Genomic DNA, 25,327 nt, shown 5'->3' with positions numbered 1-25,327 from the left:
CCATCTAGCGTTTTACGCGGGAACTATTAGAAAGTAAATCAAATGACCAGTAGCTTGTACCTTTGACAAGGTCCAGTCACATTAATGTGACCCTGCCTATGTTGGATGTCAACGTGCAGTCTTCTTTCACAGACGGCAGGTGGCAAAACTAGCAGTCGGGTGGCAATCGTGTGGACGCGGCAAACAATGTAGTCACTGCCGTAACGCGCAAACAAAGCGATTTATCTGACGTCCAAAAGAGCATGATCACTGCATTTCGTGCCAAGGGTAGAAGTATTTCCGAAACGGCTAAGTTTGTAAACTGTTAGCAAGCCGTCGTGTTTAAAGTACACTGTGCATGGGAAAACGGCGCTTTCCAGAACCGGTTCCAATCGAACAATGGTACACTGGCAATGATGAGAGAGGAGAACCACGGTTGCAGACATGTTTACGGGCGAATAGACGTGCAACCGTTCAGTAACTGACCGCCCAGGTGAACCAAGGGACGACCGACAGAGTCTCCTCAATGACTGCTCAGCGAACGTTGTTTCATTGCTCCGTAGCCTGCGCCTTGCGCTCATGTACCCATCCTGACTGACGCTCATTGGCGACGAACGCAACTGGACGTCCGCTGACTGGCATCTCATATGAATCACGTTTTATGCACCATCAGACCGGTTGGCGTGCATGCCATGAAATGTCGGAAAATAAACACTCTGTAACAACCGTCAGAAGGTTTCAGACCAAAGGATGGGGCGTTATGGTCTGGATAATGGTTTATTGCCATTCTATGTGTGATTTCGTCATCGTTGAAGAAACAGTGGATCAACATATAAGTATGCATCCTTTGGAACCATGTCCTCGCCTAAATGCAGTTTGTCTTTCCTTTGCACCGTGGCACGTAAGCAAGACAGTGCAACGTGTGAGGCAGATCACAGTAAATGTAAATATCGTATCCCGACGGGTATACCGTTCGCCGGGTGCAAGTGTTTCGATTTGAAGCCACTTAGCGACTTGCGCGTCGATGGGGATGAAATCATGATGATTGGGACTACTCAACACCCAGTCCCCGAGCGGAGAAAATCTCCGGAAAACGAAACCGGGCCCTTAGAACTGACATTCCGTCGCGCTGACCACTCAGCTACTGGGGGCGGACACAGATCACAGTGTACGTTTTTGATTCGGAGAGCGCCAGAATCGGTTTACCGTACTAACTGGGCCACCTATCTCCCCGATTTTAAATCCGATCAGTAGTCTGTGGAATCACCTCGGACGGGCTTTGTGTGACGTGAATCCTTGACCGAGAAATTTAGCGCAGCTAGCCACGACACTGGATCTCACGTGGCTCCGCATCCCTGTCGGTAACTCCCATGCCTGCGGCCCTCACAGCTGTCTTGTTACAAAAGTGGTTACTGAGGCTTTTGATAGGTCACATTGTTGTTAGTGGGCAGTTCTGTTCGGGGCGAGCTCGTCAGATTTGGTTACAAAGAAAAGAAAAGACAGCAAAGAAAAGAAAAGACAAGCAAGAAAAGAAAAGCGTTCGGCAAGTTCTCATCTCTGTAGTGTAAATCGCTAATAAAGTCACAGTGGTTCCACAAACTTGCAGCCTGTTCGAATGCTGATCACAGAAGAAACCTTCAAAAATGACATCTGGTCTGGAAAGATAGCCGAGACGGCAGTGTACATTTCTTCACAACCGACCATACAGCCTTTTTTTTCCCCCAATGTGTCACATTTTTCAGCAGACTCACAATCATACAAACCGGTTGATCAAAAAGTCAGTATAAATTTGAAAACTTAATAAACCATGGAATAATGTTGATAGAGAGGTAATAATTGACACACATGCTTGGAATGACATGGGGTTTTATTAGAACAAGAAAGAAATGTCCGACAGATGGCGTAGTTTGGTGATGATCGTGTGCTCAGCCGCCACTTTCGTCATGCTTGGCCTCCCAGGTCCCCAGACCTCACTCCGTGCGATTATTGGCTTTGGGGTTACCTGAAGTCGCAAGTGTATTGTGATCGACTGACATCTCTAGGGATGCTGAAAGACATCATCCCACGCCAATGCCTCACCATAACTCCGGACATGCTTTACAGTGCTGTTCACACCATTACTCCTCGACTACAGCTATTGTTGAGGAATGATGGTGCACATATTGAGCATTTCCTGTAAAGAACATCATCTTTGCTTTGTCTTACATTGTTATGCTAATTATTGCTATTCTGATCAGATGAAGCGCCATTCGTCGGACATTTTTTTGAACGTTTGTATTTTTTTGGTTCTAATAAAACCCCATGTCATTCCAAGCATGTGTGTCAATTTGTACCTGTCTATCTACATTATTCCGTGATTTATTCTGTTTTCAAATTTATACTGACTTTTTGATCACCCGGTACATTGTCCCCAAATGATCACGACATGTATGACGTCGATGGTGATCCGTCCACCAAAATCTGCGGTAAACTGCGAGAAAAAGGCACTACCTACAACGATCTTTAACATTCGGCCAACACTCTAAACAGAACATGCTTCCCTTCACAAGACTACTGCCTGGAAGATATGGTAAAGCTGATTTCTCTTATTTGCAAAATTTCGTCAGTGTAATAAGGATCTAAGTGGAAGCGAATGCTTTTAGTTAGTTGCTAGGACAGTTATTGCTGCTATGTCTGATTTTGTATGTGGCCATTGGCGTCCAGAACTAGAGTAGGATCCATGTTCGATTCCTCATACAGATGGGGAATTTACCAATCTTCAGGTGCTGCAGGATCCACAGGTCAATGAGCATGCTACCAACTGACTATCAGGTATATTTCACGTGGATCAAACGTGGATGGACCGATGAGAACCCTACCCTCCCTCACATGGTGTCTCTGCGAAGTACAGCTGCGCTCTTCCAGAGTAGAGTGGTTGTGGGTTTTATGAAAATCTATTTCCGCCTGTGCTCTATCCATCACATCACGCCATCTTTCTCTGCATCGTAGTAATCGAGACGTAACTACTCATACCCCTTTTATATGGCGTCACGTTGGTGCGAAATTAAAATATTTCCGTGAAACAGGCAATATCTGTTCAAACAATTTGAACGATCAGAATTTCATTCTTTCGCACTAAGTTAAAAGCAAAGTCTCCAAATGACTCATGTTACTAGTGAAAATACTCTCTCTCTCTCGCTCTCTCTCTCTCTCTCTCTCTCTCTCTCTCTCTCTCTCTATATATATATATATATATATATATATATATATATATATTTGCGCAATATCCACTCTTGTATGAAATTTCAACATAATGGAGAATATGACCAGCAACTTGTGTATGAGATATGTTTTCCGATATCCGTCACTGCTGCAATAACAGTCATTTCTTTGTCGTGACTAGTCTCGAACAATCACGTCTATTTTTCAGTCATAGCCTTAACCGTAAGCGCGATCATAAAATCCACTAGTTGACATAAAAGTAACCTATGTTGTATTCGTCGTTATAAATCGTTATAGGAATGCAAAATTTAAACTTCATTTGAGTATATATTATATTCCTTCCAGTCGAATGCGGGAGTTCCCTGTTCGCTGCATTCGACAGAAAGAAGATCATATTAATGTACTCATATGAAGTTTAACATACTGTATTCGTGTAATGATTTCTAACGCAAAGATTTGCACTTGTCACTCATAAGTACATTGGTGGACTATATAATTAACTTACATTTTAACTCTGTGGTTTGAAAATGCACGTGACGATCCAAAGCTACGGGCAACAAATGAAGGACCGTTATAGCAATTGTGACAGATATATGAACAAAGAGTAAAAAATATTCCACCTTTGGTTATTTCTAGAAATCGTTTATCTCAAATACTTCACTGCCTAAACAGTGAATTTCATCTCTGTCTGTCTCTCTGATTTATGCTTCACTAAAATTTTTATGTCAAATACTACACTCTTCCATCAGTAAGTTACACCTCAGACATGTTCTCTCAGTATTAAATACTATGTATGAAGTGTAGCATATAGTATTTCAAACTGTGTATTATTTAATAAAACAATAAGCAACTACAATCCAGCCTCATCAGCAAATTTCACAATCCCCTTCTTTATATAGCATTAAAAAAATTTGTGTGTCAAATAATACACTCCTGGAAATTGAAATAAGAACACCGTGAATTCATTGTCCCAGGAAGGGGAAACTTTATTGACACATTCCTGGGGTCAGATACATCACATGATCACACTGACAGAACCACAGGCACATAGACACAGGCAACAGAGCATGCACAATGTCGGCACTAGTACAGTGTATATCCACCTTTCGCAGCAATGCAGGCTGCTATTCTCCCATGGAGACGCTCGTAGAGTTGCTGGATGTAGTCCTGTGGAACGGCTTGCCATGCCATTTCCACCTGGCGCCTCAGCTGGACCACCGTTCGTGCTGGACGTGCAGACCGCGTGAGACGACGCTTCATCCAGTCCCAAACATGCTCAATGGGGGACAGATCCGGAGATCTTGCTGGCCAGGGTAGTTGACTTACACCTTCTAGAGCACGTTGGGTGGCACGGGATACATGCGGACGTGCATTGTCCTGTTGGAACAGCAAGTTCCCTTGCCGGTCTAGGAATGGTAGAACGATGGGTTCGATTACGGTTTGGATCTACCGTGCACTATTCAGTGTCCCCTCGACGATCACCAGTGGTGTACGGCGAGTGTAGGAGATCGCTCCCCACACCATGATGCCGGGTGTTGGCCCTGTGTGCCTCGGTCGTATGCAGTCCTGATTGTGGCGCTCACCTGCACGGCGCCAAACACGCATACGACCATCATTGGCACCAAGGCAGAAGCGACTCTCATCGCTGAAGACGACACGTCTCCATTCGTCCCTCCATTCACGCCTGTCGCGACACCACTGGAGGCGGGCTGCACGATGTTGGGGCGTGAGCGGAAGACGGCCTAACGGTGTGCGGGACCGTAGCCCAGCTTCATGGAGACGGTTGCGAATGGTCCTCGCCGATACCCCAGGAGCAACAGTGTCCCTAATTTGCTGGGAAGTGGCGGTGCCGTCCCCTACGGCACTGCGTAGGATCCTACGGTCTTGGCGTGCATCCGTGCGTCGCTGCGGTCCGGTCCCAGGTCGACGAGCACGTGCACCTTCCGCCGACCACTGGCGACAACATCGATGTACTGTGGAGACCTCACGCCCCACGTGTTGAGCAATTCGGCGGTACGTCCACCCGGCCTCCCGCATGCCCACTATACGCCCTCGCTCAAAGTCCGTCAACTGCACATACGGTTCACGTCCACGCTGTCGCGGCATGCTACCAGTGTTAAAGACTGCGATGGAGCTCCGTATGCCACGGCAAACTGGCTGACACTGACGGCGGCGTTGCACAAATGCTGCGCAGCTAGCGCCATTCGACGTCCAACACCGCGGTTCCTGGTGTGTCCGCTGTGCCGTGCGTGTGATCATTGCTTGCACAGCCCTCTCGCAGTGTCCGGAGCAAGTATGGTGGGTCTGACACACCGGTGTCAATGTGTTCTTTTTTCCATTTCCAGGAGTGTATAATGCCTCATTAGTAAATTTCATCTCTCTCTGTTTTATAATTCGCTAAAAAAAATTTAATGTCAATTACCAAATAGTTTTTGTCACTAACCTTTAGCTGTTACTTTCGACCACAGCTGCAGTAATTATGTAATGGAGGCAACAGTATTTCCAATTCTCCATTTTTTAACAAACATCCTAAGCACCTGAAATTCAGACTTATTTGTAAATTCCCTCTCTCTCTGTGTTTTATACTTCACCAGAGAGAAAGTTTATCTCAAATAATCTATTACCTCATTTGTAAATATCCTCTCTCTCTGTAATAGTTACGTTTTATTGTAGTATAAAAGACAAATGGGAAGAAATAATTTGCTAAGCACGCACTTGACATTATATTTTAGACATTAATAGGGCTGTGTACTAAATCGAACATTTTACGAATACTGTGACTTTCCAACTGAATGTAAGATGCCAAGGTTCTCTAAAACGTTAACAGACATTAATTCCTTTCCTTCTCATAATCTTCTATTAATGAACAATGGACCTTGCCGTTGGTGGGGAGGCTTGCGTGCCTCAGCGATACAGATGGCCGTACCGTAGGTGCAACCACAACGGAGGGGTATCTGTTGAGAGGCCAGACAACCATGTGGTTGCGGAAAAGGGGCAGCAGCCTTTTCAGTAGTTGCAGGGGCAACAGTCTGGATGATTGACTGTTCTGGCCTTGTAACATTAACCAAAACGGCCTTGCTGTGCTGGTACTGCGAACGGCTGAAAGCAAGGGGAAACTACAGCCGTAATTTTTCCCGAGGACATGCAGCTCTACTGTATGATTAAATGATGATGGCGTCCTCTTGGGTAAAATATTCCGGAGGTAAAATAGTCCCCCATTCGGATCTCCGGGCGGGGACTACTCAGGAGGACGTCGTTATCAGGAGAAAGAAAACTGGCGTTCTACGGATCGGAGCGTGGAATGTCAGATCCCTTAATCGGGCAGGTAGGTTAGAAAATTTAAAAAGGGAAATGGATAGGTTAAAGTTAGTTATAGTGGGAATTAGTGAAGTTCGGTGGCAGGAGGAACAAGACTTTTGATCAGGTGATTACAGGGTTACAAATACAAAATCAAATAGGGGTAATGCAGGAGTAGGTTTAATAATGAATAAAAAAATAGGAGTGCGGGTTAGCTACTACAAACAGCATAGTGAACGCATTATTGTGGCCAAGAAAGACACAAAGCCCATGCCTACTACAGTAGTACAAGTTTATATGCCAACTACCTCTGCAGATGATGAAGAAATAGATGAAATGTATGACGAGATAAAAGAAATTATTCAGGTAGTGAAGGGAGACGAAAATTTAATAGTCATGGGTGACTGGAATTCGTCAGTAGGAAAAGGGAGAGAAGGAAACATAGTAGGTGAATATGGATTGGGGGGAAGGAATGAAAGAGGAAGCCGCCTTGTAGAATTTTGCACAGAGCATAACTTAATCATAGCCAACACTTGGTTCAAGAATCATAAAAGAAGGTTGTATACCTGGAAGAATCCTGGAGATACTAAAAGGTATCAGATAGATTATATAATGGTAAGACAGAGATTTAGGAACCAGGTTTTAAATTGTAAGACATTTCCTGGGGCAGATGTGGATTCTGACCACAATCTGTTGGTTATGAACTGCAGATTGAAACTAAAGAAACTGCAAAAAGGTGGGAATTTAAGGAGATGGGACCTGGATAAACTGAAAGAACCAGAAGTTGTAGAGAGTTTCAGGGAGAGCATAAGGGAACAATTGACACGAATGGGGGAAAGAATTACAGTAGAAGAAGAATGGGTAGCTCTGAGGGATGAAGTAGTGAAGGCAGCAGAGAATCAAGTAGGTAAAAAGACGAGGGCTAATAGAAATCCTTGGGTAACAGAAGAAATATTGAATTTAATTGATGAAAGGAGAAAATATAAAAATGCAGTAAATGAAGCAGGCAAAAAGGAATACAAACGTCTCAAAAATGATATCGACAGGAAGTGCAAAATGGCTAAGCAGGGATGGCTAGAGGACAAATTTAAGGATGTAGAGGCTTGTCTCACTAGCGGTAAGATAGATACTGCCTACAGGAAAATCAAAGAGACCTTTGGAGAAAGGAGAACCACTTGTATGAATATCAAGAGCTCAGATGGAAACCCAGCTCTAAGCAAAGAAGGGAAAGCAGAAAGGTGGAAGGAGTATATAGAGGGTCTATACAAGGGAGATGTACTTGAGGACAATATTATAGAAATGGAAGAGGATGTAGATGAAGACGAAATGGGAAATAAGATACCGCGTGAAGAGTTTGACAGAGCACTGAAAGACCTGAGTCGAAACAAGGCCCCGGGAGTAGACAACATTCCATTTGAACTACTGATGGCCTCGGGAGAGCCAGTCACGACAAAACTCTACCATCTGGTGAGCACGATGTATGAGACAGGCGAAATACCCTCAGACTTCAAGAAGAATATAATAATTCCAATCCCAAAGAAAGCAGGTGTTGACAGATGTGAAAATTACCGAACTATCAGTTTAATAAGTCACAGCTGCAAAATACTAACGCTAATTCTTTACAGACGAATGGAAAAACTTGTAGAAGCCGACCTCGGGGAATATCAGTTTGGATTCCGTAGAAATGTTGGAACACGTGAGGCAATACTGACCTTACGACTTATCTTAGAAGAAAGTTTAAGAAAAGGCAAACCTACGTTTCTAGCATTTGTAGACTTAGAGAAAGCTTTTGACAATGTTAACTGGAATACTCTCTTTCAAATTCTGAAGGTGGCAGGGGTAAAATACAGGGAGCGAAAGGCTATTTACAATTTGTACAGAAACCAGATGGCAGTTATAAGAGTCGAGGGGCATGAAAGGGAAGCAGTGTTTGGGAAAGGAGTAAGGCAGGGTTGTAGCCTCTCCCCGATGTTATTTAATCTGTATATTGAGCAAGCTGTAAAGGAAACAAAAGAAAAATTCGGAGTAGGTATTAAAATTCATGGAGAAGAAGTAAAAACTTTGAGGTTCGCCGATGACATTGTAATTCTGTCAGAGACAGCAAAGGACTTGGAAGAGCAGTTGAACGGAATGGACAGTGTCTTGAAAGGAGGATATAAGATGAACATCAACAAAAGCAAAACGAGGATAATGGAATGTAGTCAAATTAAGGCAGGTGATGCTGAGGGAATTAGATTAGGAAATGAGACACTTAAAGTAGTAAAGGAGTTTTGCTATTTAGGGAGTAAAATAACCGATGATGGTCGAAGTAGAGAGGATATAAAATGTAGACTGGCAATGGCAAGGAAAGCGTTTCTCAAGAAGAGAAATTTGTTAACATCGAGTATAGACTTAAGTGTCAGGAAGTCGTTTCTGAAAGTATTTGTATGGAGTGTAGCCATGTATGGAAGTGAAACATGGACGATAACTAGTTTGGACAAGAAGAGAATAGAAGCTTTCGAAATGTGGTGCTACAGAAGAATGCTGAAGATAAGGTGGGTAGATCACGTAACTAATGAGGAGGTATTGAATAGGATTGGGGAGATGAGAAGTTTATGGCACAACTTAACTAGAAGAAGGGATCGGTTGGTAGGACATGTTTTGAGGCATCAAGTGATCACAAATTTAGCATTGGAGGGCAGTGTGGAGGGTAAAAATCGTAGAGGGAGACCAAGAGATGAATACACTAAGCAGATTCAGAAGGATGTAGTTTGCAGTAGATACTGGGAGATGAAGAAGCTTGAACAGGATAGAGCAGCATGGAGAGCTGCATCAAACCAGTCTCAGGACTGAAGACCACAACAACAACAATTAATACCAAGACCTAATCTTACTGTATCGATCTTAGTGTATCGAATAAGGAAATGTACGCACGAAACATAGTCAAAGAAAGTAATAGAAAACTCTGTACGAAAAGAGGGAATTTATTGTGTGTCTAAACTGATTGCAATAATTATTAAAATACGTAATGGTGCTGAGGTTCCAATCTTCGGTTCAGTTAAGGTTATGTTACTGGTAGTACAAAGATAGAACTATCAGAATCCAATGTTATTAAAACATTTTTAGTAATGCTTCACATCACATAGCAACAACTTTTGGTGGAGGAGGAGTTGATAATGCATCATTTTGTAAACAAAAAAATAATCAGTGCTGGGATTGGCTGATATTCGTTTTGTATTACATTTCATTTGGTCATACTTGCGATATCATGTTTATCTGGTGACATTACATTTTAACACAACAATATTGAGAACGCATAACGACAGGATGTTTATGAGTTGACTCCCTTAAACTATTAATTTTTGCAGCAAACAAATAAAACTTAACAGAGCACACAATAGATAATGTAAACACACAATGTAACCAAAAAAAAGATTGAAAAATGCTTCTATGCATGGAATATACTGTGACAGCTTGAGAATATAGTTGCACCAAAGCAAAATGATTTATCAAATATACAAAGATTTCGAGTACAGAACATAGACACGTTGCTTAACATAATATGAAAATTTAATTACTGATCTCTGATTGACCACTAAAACTAGGTATTCTTTCCAAAACAAATTTATTTCTTAATATAAGTAAATATTGCATGTGCAAAACACACACGGCGCAACAGTCATAACATATCATACAATGTAGGCTTTCACGGCCGGTGTTGTCTTCAGTTAAAACTTCCGGGCTGAGAGGCCGTGGTCGATGTATAAAATTTCCACCTGACGTTTCATCTCCATCTGCGGGAGACATCTTCTGAGGTCGCCCAGCTACTGCCACTGAGGCTGCTGGTACTCTCGCATTTATAGAGCGCATAGAGGGTGTGGTGTCACCGCCAGACACCACACTGGCTAGGTGGTAGCCTTTAAATCGGCCGCGGTCCGCTAGTATACGTCGGACACGCGTGTCGCCACTGTCAGTGATTGCAGACAAAGCGCCGCCACACGGCAGGTCTAGACAAACTTCCTAGAACTCGCCCCAGTTGTACAGCCGTCTTTGCTAGCGAAGCTACACTGACCAATACGCTCTCATTTGCCGAGACGATAGTTAGCATAGCCTTCAGCTACGTCATTTGCTACGACCTGGCAAGGTGCCATTACCAGTTTATATTGAGATTATATAATGTATCAACAAGAGCGATGTTCTCCAATTATGGATTAAAGTTAAGTATTCTACCAGTTACCTCCTTTTTTTACTAGACTCAACTCCTATAACTGTTCTAGACCTCACGCCAGCCTGCGTGAGCTTAAAAGCGTGCATTTCGGCCTCCTTTAGCAATACGGCTCTTCTGCAAACACAACAAAGGGCACCACCATTCGTCACGTGATGCCGACGGTATGCCTATCTTTGGAAGGCGTCATCATTCTCGATTAAGAGTAATCGATTGTCATTCTGCTAGCGCAACGTTGACATCCATATTTTGTCCAACTTTAAAACTTCCTCTTTTCTATTGAAATTGTTGTGTTGCTTGTGAATTTCTATTGCTTCTCTATACATGCACGTATGATAATGGGATGTTCGTGCTAGAAGGCTTGTCTCATTAAATTTAATTTCATGATTCCCATCTCGAAACACATGCTCAGCTACGGCCGATTTTTCGATGTGTCCTAAGCGACAGTTTCTTTTATGTTCGGCTAAGCGGGTGTTTCCTTAACGTTAGACAGTCCACCTTATTCCAGTCATAACACTGCATTATGTTACTGATATATAAATGGAGATGTAACAGCTTACTGCTAGTTTCCGCTCACCATACGCGGCGAGAACTAGCGGATTTTTACGACTGACGTAGTGGCTTTATTTAAACACTGCCTGACGACAACTTATTTCCAGTATAACAACGAGTTTTACGAACAGATCGACGGGGTGGCGATGGGAAGCTCTCTCAGCCCAGCTGTCGTCAATTTACTTATGGAGATCTTCGAACAGCGAGCGCTGCAGGCTGCCAGTAAAAAGGCTGCTAAATGGTGCCGCTATGTTAATGACACATTTGTAGTGTGGACATACAGTTTACGATGGAGAAAGAGACCAATGGTCAACTCAATTTCCTGGATGTGTCGGTAATTAAACGGGTGGATGGGACGCTGGGCCACAAGATATACAGAAAGAACACTCACACGGATCGATACCTCCGCAAGGAATCTAACGATCACCCTAGGCAAAAAAGAGGTGTCATTAAAACCTTGGTGGACAGAGCCAACAAAATCTGCGAGCCGGCTTACTTACAAGATGAACTGAATCACCTACGGTCAGCCTTCATCAAGAACGGATATACAAGTAAGGAAATTGATCGAGACCTCCATCAAAGAAGGAAAGAAGCCAGAAGTTCAGAGCAACAACGGACACCTACTGGAAAAGTTTTCCTACCCTTTATTAATAAGGTTACGGACCGTGTCGGGAAAGTTCTGGCCAAGTATGGGATCGAAACAATCTTCAGACCCACCAAGATGATTAAGGAACATTTAATAACTGCAAAAGACGCCTGAGGTATAAAAAATTCCATGCAGTTGTGTATATGTATATATTGGAACAACGAAAAGAAATGTAAACACCCGCTTGGCCGAACGTAAAAGAAGCTGTCACTTAGGACACATCGAAAAATCGGCCGTAGCTGAGCATGTTTTTCGAGATGGGTATCACGAAATTAAATTTAATGAGACAAGCGTTCTAGCATGAACATCCCATTATCATACGCGCATGTATAGAGAAGCAATAGAATTCACAAGCACTACAACAATTTCAATAGAAAAGAGGAAGTTTTAAAGTTGGACAAAATGTGGATGTCCACGTTGCGCCAGCAGAATGACAATCGATTACTCTAAAACGAGAATGATGACGCCTTCCAAAAATAGGCATACCGTCGGCATCACGTGAGGAATGGTGGTGCCCTCCATGCGCTCTATAAATGCGAGAGTACCAGCAGCCTCAGTGGCAGTAGCCGGACGACCTCAGAAGATGTCTCCCGCAGATGGAGACGAAACGTCAGGTGGGAATTTTATACATCGACCACGGCCTCTCAGCCCGGAAGTTTTAACTGAAGAGTCATAACATAATTGTTCTGTAAGAGTGAAAGTGATACACTCATATAAGGACGTATAATAGCACTGTTCTAGCAACATGCAGGGTAATCAGCACTTGACAACCATTTTAGGTCGATCATTGTATTATACATTAAAGAAACTATAATTGTATGTACTACTTATCAAAATATGTAAAAATCTGATTTATAATATTAAAAAAACATATGACACTATGACTGATCTAAGTTGTGGCACAATCTACTCTGAAGTTCACTTCTGTATAGTGCACTCTTTTAGGTGTAAAATGTGGTGTTAACTGCCTCCTTAAAATGCTGTTTTTAACCACATGAATTTGTGCTTTTATGGCAGTAACAAATACGTAGTGTTGAAAAGGCAGTGCAGTATTTAACGTAAACAACTTTTTTGTGACTTATGATAAAAAGTGAAATTGATAAAATTTACTAAAGAGACAGTATATCTGACATAAAAATTTTTAAGTTAGTATAGAACAGATAGGAGAATGAAATTTACTGACGAGGCAGTACATTTTCTTCTTCTCTGTACAAAAGTGACTGTGTCCTAACTGACTCATTCACTGACCATGAAGGACAGAAACTTTAAATTTGCAGAGCATGTTGACCTTACACTGCAGGCGTCGCTTAAGAAGATATTTTCGAAATTCCACTCCAGAGGAGATGAATAGGAATGAATTTTAGTATGTCGCTATTAATGTATTTTTGAGCCGGAACTACGAATATTGGCGTTAGGAGTCCCGGTCATAAAATAAAGAAATATGTGTAAAAAGCATTTTGGGACATTTAACCCCTATGGGGTTAATATTTGGTGACACTTTCTTGATATCAAATCTTTATTAATGGGCTTCTAAAACATTTTTAGAGATTTGTGTGAGTCTGCAGACTTTCGTGGCCGTTGTCACTGAAGTTAAATTCTTCTGGGTTATTAGGCCGGGGCAAATTTCTTCGAAACATCAATGATTTTAGAAGAAATAAGACGCGGGCTAATATCTCAGAAGTTACGTCTAGGACAATTGGTATTTGACTTCTCAGAAATAAAAAAATGCATTCCATTATTTTTGGAAATTAAACTCCTAAGGGAGTGAAATAGGAGATTGATGTTTTTATGGAAACATTTAATTATGAAAGCATTTTCGGAGCTACATCTATGATGAATTGTATTTGGCTTCTCGGTTGGAAGTAAAATACAATGTTTCTCAGTATCTTAGGAAATTCGTTGACTCATCATCGCCTAGCGCAAACGACTGAGGACAGACTCTTCAAATTTGGAGAAGTCGTTGGTCTAATGTTGTAGGCATCGTTTAGTAAGAGACTTCGAAATTCCATCACCAAGGAGGCGAAGCAGGGCATGACATTTTTTTTTTAATTTGTCGCTATTAAGGCAAGTTTGAAGCTAAAACTACAAAGACCGGTATTTGAATACTCTGTCAGAAATATAACCATCGCAGTCCGCTTGCTCGTGTGTGACCCCAGGCGCCGGCTCCATTAACAATGAAGTGTTTTTAACGCCGCTACTGACGTCTACAAGTCAGCTCTCGTCATGCTGTGTTCTAACTCCACACCTAGGAAGTGCTACGCTGCGGTGAACCTGCTGTTCGATGTTCATTTGGATGTGCTCTGGACTTAGAATGGGAATGCTTGCACTTCAACGTTCACTAGGCTTAGTACGTGAACGGATTTGTGATTTCCGCCGAAATTCTACATTTCACTTGCACTTCCTTGCCATTGGTATAATCATCATCAATTAATATGCTTTCCATAAATTGTTCACAACTTGGCATTTGGTAACACAATTATTTCGTATCTGTGCTGTGTCAGTAAAAAGTGGAATGGTGATACATTTATTGTGTTATCCCTGGTTGTAACAAAGTCCTAATAAAGGGTATTTAAAATTACAGCTATGAAAACTGATGTTTGATTTAAAAGAAATAGTTTCAGTATTTTTAGGAAATTCATCCCTTAAAGTAGTTAATGGGGGTTGGAAATGTTTACTTTAAATATTTCATGTTGAAGGAATATTTAATCTAAATGGAATGAAATTCGTGTTTGGCTTCTTGGTTAGGAAAAAAAATGTATTACTGTATTTCTGGAAATTCGATATTTAATGGGGAGAAATGCGAGTGAAATTATTTATAACACTGTTCCCTTACATTAAAGCGTTTTTAATTTTAAATGTACGAAAATTCTTATTTGATTTCTAAGTAAATATGTGTTAGGGGATGAAACTTTCTAAGTAAGAATCAGCACAACAAATCAAAAAGCAGGATTAACGACTTTCTCCGACTCAAGCTGCTACAAACGCATTTTCATGGGAAGTAAATTCGGAAGAGATCATACTTCTGTGTTCTTAGCTAGCATACAAAGCTTAGAAGACGTTGCAATTTGTAAACAACGCAGAAATTCGATTAAATAAAAACAAAGAACATACAGTCAACGCGACCAAAGCGGTAATTGCTAAGCTACTTTGGCACAAATATTCTTTTCAGTGCAGTATAAAGCAGGGATAAAGAAGAAATTCTTTAATACGTCAGTATACTACTTGACATAATTGACGCGCGCGCGCGCGCATGTGTGTGTGTGTGTGTGTGCACATGTATGTACATGCTTATGTACTTTCTCACAGATACACGGGTTGTTTGACTACTTTTGATCATGGTGCACAGAAAAGGACGTTTGGATAATTGTTTTTGACAGGGCTCATGGAAGTAAAATTCGGATTGTTACAACTATTTTTTGAACATTCCGGCTACAAAACTGTTGCCTGTTTCTTGAGTATTTTTTGAATTTTTCACCAGCAGGGCGTAGCTCATAAGTTCGTGATTATTACACCACAGAAAAAGAAAGTGTGGCTTTTACGTCATGAAAACGATGTCATGAAAGTGGATGTCACGTGTAGGCAACTGGCCTGCGCACGTGACTACATGAATGTATACATACGGTTCCAAAATGCCCATTGGCGTTCTACTTACTTAAGTCATGCCTACAGCCCAGTCATGGGCTTGTGCCCCAGGCTTAACGTAATTTTTGTCTGATATTATAAAGAGTCAGAGATGCCAAGACAGGTAAGTTCAGCGGGAGGCATTCATTTTGTTCTTACAAAAAAGTAGTGAAAAAATATACGACTTTACTACCGTAAGACGTCTACCATTTTAATTCAAAGTCGTTCTCAGGAAACTATTCACAACATTCCACAACAATTCTCTAGCACAGTTCTCTTTATGATGACTTGATTTTGCTCTTCTTTTTATGAGGTAGATGTATGGGAACTGTACGGTATATTGCTGGTAAGTAGCAGAGTCAGTCCTCAAATTCTCTGTATATCATGTGCTTTATCAATGGCTGTGTGTGTGTCTTTATGGGAATTTCAATTTATATATTCTTCCCCACTGCCATTGACCTCGGATCTAACGCTCTAAATTTCAGTTGCTGTGTTATTGACAGCTTATAAAATAGTTTTCTTGATTCCCTTCTCTTAACTCAGTTCTGGGGATATCATTCATTGTGGTCTTAATTTGCCATTTTAGAGGTTGAATTGTCTCAAGGTATATGCAAAAAAAAGTAAAATAAAAAGAAATAAAGTAACAAGATGCACGACGAAGGAATTGCCCGAATGTGACAGAAATCAGTAGAAGTGATGTACATGTGCCAACAATAAGGGGAGTAAAGTTTCAGAAATATTGTGTGACCTATTCACAGAAAGAGCTTCACAAATCGAAGAAGTCAATAAGGCATAAGTCCACCTTTGCCTTGTATGCAAGCACTTACTCGGCTTTGCACTAATTAATAGAATTATTAGATGTCCTCCTGAGGCGATGTCGTGCCGAATTCCATCCACCTGGCACGTTAGTTCGTCAGAACCATAGCAGATTGGAGGCCCCAGCCCGTAATGCTTAATACGTTCTCAATTACGGAGAGATCTAGCGATCTTGCGGGCCGCGGTAAGGTTTGGAGGCAACCCAGACATTGGCCCAATACCAGCCTGACTGTCTTCCTCCCTGCCGGCTGACAACCAGGAGTGGTGGTGTAGGGTGCCTTTCATTTCATAGCAGGACCTCTGTGGTTGTCAGTGCATTGTTATAGCACAGCTATGCGTTGACGATATTCTACACCCTGTTTTGCTGCCCTTCGTGCTGAGCCATCCTGAGCTTACATTTCAGCAAGATAAGGCCCGCCCATACAGAGCGAGAGTTTCTACTGTTTGCCATCGTGTTGCTGGCCCAACTGTGGCCAGCATGGACGCCGGATCTCTACCAATTGAGAACGTCCGAAGCATTATTGCCAGGGCGCTTCTATCAGCTTCGGATTTCGACGATCTAAAGTGCTAATTGGACAGAATTTCGTATCAATTTGATAATAAATCACTCAGGACTACATCCGACAGCTCTACCAACCAATATTAAGCTTAGTAACTGGTTCCATAAGGGCCGGGGCTGGAGCAATTCGTTATTGACTTCCTCTGTTTGTGAAGCTCTTCCACTTGAAGAAACCATCCGATTTTTTCTGAAATCATTTCATTTTATGCCTTCGACTGTATCTCCATACAAGTGAGAGAAAATCTTTTGGAATCATTACCAAGTATATGCTGCCTGTATCCTGTTAGTCTGTTCTGACAGAGAAAGACGTTTACGTTACAAGAAAACTTAATCACACTCATTAAAGAAATGTCCTCCCAACAAGTATATAGAGTAAAGTCTATCGGTCCGTGTATTGTCTATGACACATCTCATATGTCTTAAACGTGCTACTTTTGTGCTGTCCACCACATTTGTCACTAACAGCTTTATTGAGATCCATACCTACATCTGCAGGATCTACAATAAGGAACACAGGGATCTTAGGAAAAGCCAGTACGGAACAATCGCATTCGTATTCACCATTATTTTTTCATTTTTTAACTTTCGCTGCTGTTATGGCTTCTTTCTAAAACGTTCTCATGCTCTGAATTCGTGTCAGCATCCATATTTGAGAGCTTCAACTCTAGAAGCTGACATAGTTTAATAAACTATAATTGGAGAAATATTGGGCTTTGCAGTTATCTCCATTTGTTACCAACTACATATTTTATATCAAACCTAGTGCAACCTACTAAATCTCAGCAACTGCCGCATTCGCAACTTTATTTCTTTCTTCCCTGAACTTATGACTCTCCAACTAATTCACTGATGCACTCAGTCCCTGAACCAAAACTTGCCCATGCCTGCGTTGGCTTTTAGCCGCCTCACCTAATAGTTTTCAATATTTTTGTTACTGTGTCGTTGTTATTGTGGTCTTCGTTCTGAACACAGGTTTTATGCAATTCGGCGAGCTAGTCCATATTCTGCGATCATACTCAAACGCAGATGTAAATTTTAAATCAAGTGATTTTTATCCCTTCACAATGTGCGGATTTCCATATTTTGTGACACAGGGTACAGGACGTTCCTTGGAAGATTTTCTTTTAACACATTATTTCTTAACAAAGATCATTCTATACAGAAGGATAATCGAATTACGGAAGTATATTTAGAAAAGAAAAATCGGAAGAACTTTGTGAACAGCATCGTAAAGACACACATAAAACTCAACCAAGTTTAAAACAGCCATCTCATACAAGGTAAAACTGAGAAACAATCTGTTTTAAAGTTCATGGTTAGAAACCACAAAAATCCCAACCTTATCCAATCATTTCTTATGAAAAAGTAATGTTTAGTCTACATTCCCTCACCTCATACTATGAGTCAATGTAAGTTATGACTGAAACTGTGTTTATGTTATAGAAGCTGTGTGAATCAGCAAAAACTTTTTAAAATATTTGTCACATTCTTTAGGCAACTTCGGAAAATATTAATTGTTACATATTTTTATTTATTATGTTTCTGAACAAGTGCTGTGATACCTTCGATGTATCCCCCTATCAGATTTACATTGCATTGAAAGGTAAACGGGGGTGATGTGGGAGAGTGTAGGACTCATTACCGATAGTAATCGATGGGTACACTGTTCTCAAAGATGAGGGGGTTTCTGAGATAATCTTGCAGTTGTAAGGTTGAGAAGAAATTTTTCTCTGTGTGCTATTGTTTTATATATTTTTTATTGAACCATACGAGGAGCAGTAAATTTTGATCTTGTGGAAATTACCTGTACCCGAGGTTCACCAAAATGTATACTTTTTTTAAAGTGTTAATGTGCATATGCGGGATCTTTCAACGTCACGATGGATCACGTCATGGGGAACAACGTTTTTAGAGACAAAATATCCACTTGCACTAATTTTCATCTGAGATATTAGACAGTCGAGTAGCTCTGAGTTAGCATTCTGACAATCTGAATGAAGGACAGTGGAAAAAAGATTTATGTCGAGCCGGCGCAGTAAGGAATATAACGAAACTCTTTTAATTTATGCTATTCATAAAATATTTATCCTGTCTAACAATTATCACGTTGTAAGTGGTAATATATTTAACAGTTTTGCAGCTAAGAATTGTTCTACACTGTATTAAGTTACAGAGAATATTACGAAATACCTGAAAAGCAGGGAAACACATGGAGAACTACTATTCTGGAAACACAAGAACTTCATAGTTTCATTTGAAAAAAAAACGAATTCGACATTTGCATTTAGATCTTTTGCGGAAATAAAGTCAGGCTGGTTGTTATTTTACGAGTGAGGAGACATAAAAGAATTTAGCATATTAAACAGTATCTGAAGTAAACGATGAAGTGACACTACTCCGAAACCACAGAGACAGGCTGTTTTGAAATTCCCTCGCTCCATATTTAAACGAAGGAAGTCGAAGACTCTAAATTGAACTGTGTGGAACCTCTGATTTCGGAAGAACTAATCTATGACTAGTCCAGTACGAACAACCTCAAACAGAAAAGCTTAAATTACAGGTAACATCCACCTTGTTTAAATATGTATTAAATTTTCTGCTGAACGATGCCAATTTCAGTACCTTATTGCGTATATAAATGATGCTTTCATTTTATTTCACCTCGTTGGCCATGACTCACCATGTATGACACTCATGTAATTACTTTTCTCATACCACATGTGCTGCAACGGTGATATAAATGTAAAACCTGTCACTGTTTCTAGTAAATGTATATGCATTCTAATATAAGCTGTGTCGGGGTATATTGGACAAGACAAGAGCTTGATATAGATATATGAATATTTTCCGTTTTCGATTAGCATTGAAAAGAATAACATGAGAATAAGTTTCTGTCCAAACAGACGAAGAGGTTAACGGTATGCGTGATCTATATTAGAATGGAAACTTCGCAGGAAGAGAAATTTTATCTTTCTTGGTTCTGCATTATCAAAAACCTGGTTCTAGATGTAGCTGATTTATCAGAGCTGAAGTATCTTCCGTGGCTAAAATCCATCATTTGACGCACTTATGTGGCACTCTACGTCCATCAAGAACTCAATTAAAATGGAGTACTTCATTTATTTTATTTTCTTGTCGAGTACACAGTTAAATTTGAATTTCAGTAACCATGTAGTTACAACCTTCTTTTTTTGTTAAATTCCGAGTAATATTAATGCTATTGTACCAACATTATAAGGGCAAACTCCTTACAAATATACGTAAACACAAGTAGTAATTTGTCATGTTCCGTCGTCACACTCATCTCAGTCGCATAGTCAGTTTAGGTCTTCAACTAATCTTTCTGAAAATCGAACTTCAGGACTACATCTTGTATTTCTTCTTGGTCTCCCACCCTCTGCAAGCACTAGTGGTTAGTCCTGGCCTGACGGATCAACTTTTGTGTCTACAGGCTGTTTATCCTCCTCATTCATCAGGCATGCAAGCTGTAATCGAATAGTGGAGAAATTTGTTAGCGTAGTCTAAAACGGCCATTGTCACAGTCAGTAAAGTACTTCCGCGTGTCTGTGACGGCACTGTCAGTATGTACAACTTCCGGCGGTCCGATCACTAGTGAAAGTGGCTTTCCTTAGGAGGCGAGCTGCCCACCATCACCTTACGCAAAAGAAATCTGCCCTGTACCCTTTAACCAAGGGAGCCCACAGGATCAGCAGTGAAGAATATCTGAAGGCTCAACTACAAAATCTCAGGTCCGTTTTGGAGCCAGTTGTTATGGGATGTTGATAGCAGATAAACTATGGTGCAAAGGACGAAGATTAAAGGAAAAACCGATACGAAGCACAAAGACTTACTGCCATGTGTTCAAGGGTTCACTGAACGTGTGGACGAAATTCTCCGCCGAGCACGTATCAAGCCGATTTTTTCGAAGCAGTAAGAATAAAAGATCTTCTTGGCTCAATGAAAGTTGCAGTTGACAAGCTCCATGCTGCAGGGGCTCGATAAATTGTGTGCGAGTGTGAACTAATGTATGTAGGTGTGACGATGTCACCCATCAGCGCATGGTTTTCTGAAAATGAAATATATATCCGACTAAGACAACACACCAAGTCAGCGGTGTGAAAACACCAAGATGAGTGCGGCAAACACAGATAATTCCGAGAAATCCGCATACTAGCGAAACAGCTTATTACCTACAGAAAAATAAGCATGAGGAGCGCCACTTGCAATAGTGGCCGAAACGTCGGAAGTTATATACATTGACAATGCCGTCGCAGCCTGGAAGAATTTTGTTGACAGAGGAGATTTGCTTTGTTTGGCCTTTCACTTAAAGTTAAAAAACTTTGGGGTCTTTTCAATTACTTCAACCGGGCCTTTAAATGGAGCCGTAATGCCTCCTTCACTCAGTCAGTTCTTACAAACACATGTGTTAAATTTCTGGGGTCCTTCTGTATGAATGATGTTTCTTTGGCTTTATAAGGATATTGTAGAGGTTTGAGACAGTTGGTATACGATTGAGTTGTGGTACAAGTTGAGGTAAGTCTGCATCCTTTTGTGTGTCACGCTCTTGAAAATAAAAACCTGTATCCTGATGGGTGAGCCATACATCATATCTGCAGTTGTAACATTACTGTTTTCTGGAATGGTACATCGAAGACCAAAAAATATTTCTGGTATTATTTGAATCCACTTAGCAGTTGCATGGGCACAGTTAGTGGCTTTAAGCGTCTGATGAAACATTTCCATTTTTCCACCTCATTGACATTAGTATGGTGTGGTTTCGATTTGATTACAACCACGTATTATTGATAGTGCTTGGAATAGCTCAGAATTCAATTGTCTTCCACAGTTGGCCGCTATTTGGTATGGCGCTCCTAATCTGGTGATCCAAAAATTGAAAAATTCTCGTGCTTCTGCTTTCACTTTTAAGTCTCGAAGAGGTACTACTTCTGTCCAGTTTGTAACTCTATGGATGCATGTTAAAATGTAAGTATACTAAACAGAAAGAGGCATTGATCCTAACAATTTAAGGTGAATTATTTTGATATATTCATCATTACTAGGATGGTGTCCTAATGGCGCTTGAACATGTAATACTTTATTTTTATGAGCAGCAGTACATTTGTACGCCCAAATTCTGATCTCTTTTTTTGCAATCATCCAGAGATACCTTGATGAGAACATGGGTGTTAATGTCTGGATGAGCCCAGTTATGATAAAAGGATAGTTACATGTTTCAGGAATATAAGGGCGAATAATTCGTGTTCACACATCTCAGCATAACTGTTTTCCACCACGTGTGAAACAGTATTTTAATTTAAGTTCAATTCAAAATGGCTCTAAGCACTGTGGGACTTAACATCTGAGATCATCAGTCCCCTAGACTTAGAACTACTTTAACCTAACTAACCTAAGGACATCACCCATATCCATGCCAGAGGCAAGATTCCAACCTGCGACCGTAGCAGCAGTTCGGTTCCGGACTGAAGCGCCTATAACCGCTCGGCCACTGCGGTCGGCTTAATTTAAGTGATGTGTGACTACGCGAGTGTAGTTGAGTAAGCTCCCCGTCTTCTTCTTGTGCTTGAGTTACTCTGAACAACTAGAACATTATGCTCACCGACCTTCCAGAGGATAGCAGCGCACGCACTATGCATGTAGCATCGGTGAGCACTATGTCTGTGTATAGAATGGGAAAGGTGCGCATTCAGTCTGAGATTCACTGAAAGCAAATTGTGATAGCTCAGATGCTCGGCATGAGCACTTCGGGAACCGCATGAGTTGTCACATGTTCGAGGAGTGTGTGGTGAGTGTCTTCAACAAGTGGCGAAACCCAGGTGAAACAACATCCAGAAGTCGTGAGATTGGGCTGCCACCCCACATTACAGATGTCGGACGTCGCTGGCCGAGTAGTCTGGTGAAACATGACAGGCGGTGAAATGTCGCGGAGTTAACATCAGACTTTAATGTTGGGAAGAGTTGAAGTGTGTCTGAACGCACAGTGCACCGAAATCTCCTAACAATGGGCCTCCACAGTCGACGACTCGTGAATGTGCCAATGTTAATACCACAACATCGGCAACTACCACTGAAATGGGCAAGTGACCATTGGCTACAGACTTTGGTGCTGTGACAGAGCGTTGCATTGTCCGATGAATCCCGATACCTTCTTCATCATGCCAATGGGGGCCAGAGACAACCTGGTGGCGGCTGCTCTGAGGAACATTCATGTGGGTCCAGTGGAGCTCCTGCAAGGCACCATGAAGTTCAGAGCGTATCGTAGACTGGTTCCACACCATGTACACCGTTTCATGGCAGTCATGTTTCCCGACACCAGTGGCATATTCCAACAAGGTAATGCACCAAGTCAGAACGTCAGAAGTGTGATAAAGTGCTTCGAAGGACACGGTGGCGAGTTCCACTTGATGTGCTGTCCGCCAACTTGCCAGATCTGAAGCAGATGAAATACATTTGGGACATGATTAAACGTGATGTCAGAGCTCATCGCCCACTCCACAGAATTTACGGGAATTTGGTGGCCTGTGTGTGCAGATGTGATTCCAACGCTCTCCAGCGACGTACCAAGGCCTCATAGCTTCCATGCCGCTATGTGTCGCCGCTCTTATCCGTGCCAAAGTGAACATATCGGCTGTTAGGTAGGCGGTCATAATGTCCTGGCTGATTAAAGTATATCTTCATATTTAATTGGAACTATTTCATCAAGCGTTGATAAGTTATCAGCTAAAAAATAAAAATAAAAATACATTCTTTGTCAGATACAGGTCGCAGATCTGTGGTAAACTGCGTAGTATACTGGCGATAACGTATTTCGATGAGTGTTGCTTCCTCCTTCTCTTTCTAAAATGCTTTCGTTAGAAAGCATGGTCGCCATAAATACTTATATCTATTCCTCGTAACGGATATCTGAAATATTTGACAGCCTTGTATGCACTAAGATCCTCTCCCTCATACGTGGAATACTTCTGTGCCGTTGTGAACTTTTTTTTGGAAAGATTCCAGTTCATAGCCATTGAATTTCTTGCCACTGTGGCAATGCAGCACCTGCTGCTAAATCTGATGCATCCACAAATAGTACGAGTTGACTTAGCAAACCAGGAAAATTATAAAGTGTATCATTTGCGAGATCTCCCTAGCATTTTTAGAACTTGGCAAATGCTTCTTTTGTTCAGTCAATACTTCTTGGGTCCTTCTTTGTTGTTCCTTTTAGGAACTCGTTCAGCACAGCTTTGTCTTCAGCAGCATGTTCCAAATGCCGGAAGTAGTAACTGATGATCCCGAATAAAGCTCCAGACTCAAGAATTATTTAAGTTGGTTTGTAGTTCGTTACTGTCGGAGCCTTTTCTGGATCTGGCTTTGTTCCTGTAGGTGCAATTAAATGTCCTAAGAATGTAACCTGTGTTAATAATGATTTCCCAGCATTAATTACAAGATCATTACGTCTCAGTTGTTTACAGACTGAATTTAGATGCTCAACTTGTGGTTTTAGAGATTCTAATGCTATTAAAGTATCATCCAAATACGGGAAACAGAATTACAGTTCTTTTACAGCTTCAGGTATAAAGCTCTGAAATGTGCTATGTGAATTACCAAGTCCTAATGGCACATAATTAATTTCATAGATACCGAAAGTTATATTAATGGCTAATTTTGATTTACCTCCTTCAGCTAACGGATTTTGGTAATATGCTTTTAGTGGGCCAATCAGTAGAATAACTTTCTATTTTGAATCACAAAATTTACATCATTAGCTAGTGGAAAAGGATACCAGGCTGGGAGAGTCTTGTCATTCAGACGATGATAATACCCACAAACGCGTCCCTGACAACTTGGCTCCATAGAAGTGGACTATTCCATTGTAACTGATATGGACGTATATCATTATTTAACAGAAAATTACATAAATTTTTAGCAGTTTGCAATTTAAGTGGGTCCAGTTTATGAGCTTTACTTTATTCTGGTGGACCACTAGACGTAGTGATGTAATGCTGCATTTTGTGCTTCAATACCTTTGCTACCATACACGATTTTGTTGGTTCAGGAAATTTTTCCAACAGTTTGGAAAACTTACATGTTGCATAGAGTGAGCTTACTAATTCTTTAGCACTCACAATGGTTAATTGTCCTGAATTGTTCAATTTGATGATGTTTTCTATCAGATTTTTTTTATCAACGTGTACATCGTAATGATGAACGAAATGTACCCCAATATGCCTTTTCATAAGTCTGCTACAACTAATTGCCATTCAGAACTGTGTTTCAGCATTAAATCAGTAGTTAACAGCTTTGAACAATACGTTTTTGTCTTTGATCTTTCAGCATAAAGACTGAAGTCGGAGGGTTTACCTTTCTTGCCTTCCGAAACTGGCGAAGGAGACAAATGTGCACCGCTATCTCCCTGGAAATGTCCTCCACTATTTAAATCTTTAACAAACAG

Source organism: Schistocerca cancellata, chromosome 9 (assembly GCF_023864275.1).
Source record: "Schistocerca cancellata isolate TAMUIC-IGC-003103 chromosome 9, iqSchCanc2.1, whole genome shotgun sequence".
Taxonomy (NCBI): Eukaryota; Metazoa; Arthropoda; class Insecta; order Orthoptera; family Acrididae; genus Schistocerca; species Schistocerca cancellata.
The sequence above is the reverse complement of the archived record's forward strand: the minus strand, read 5'-3'. Positions refer to the sequence as shown.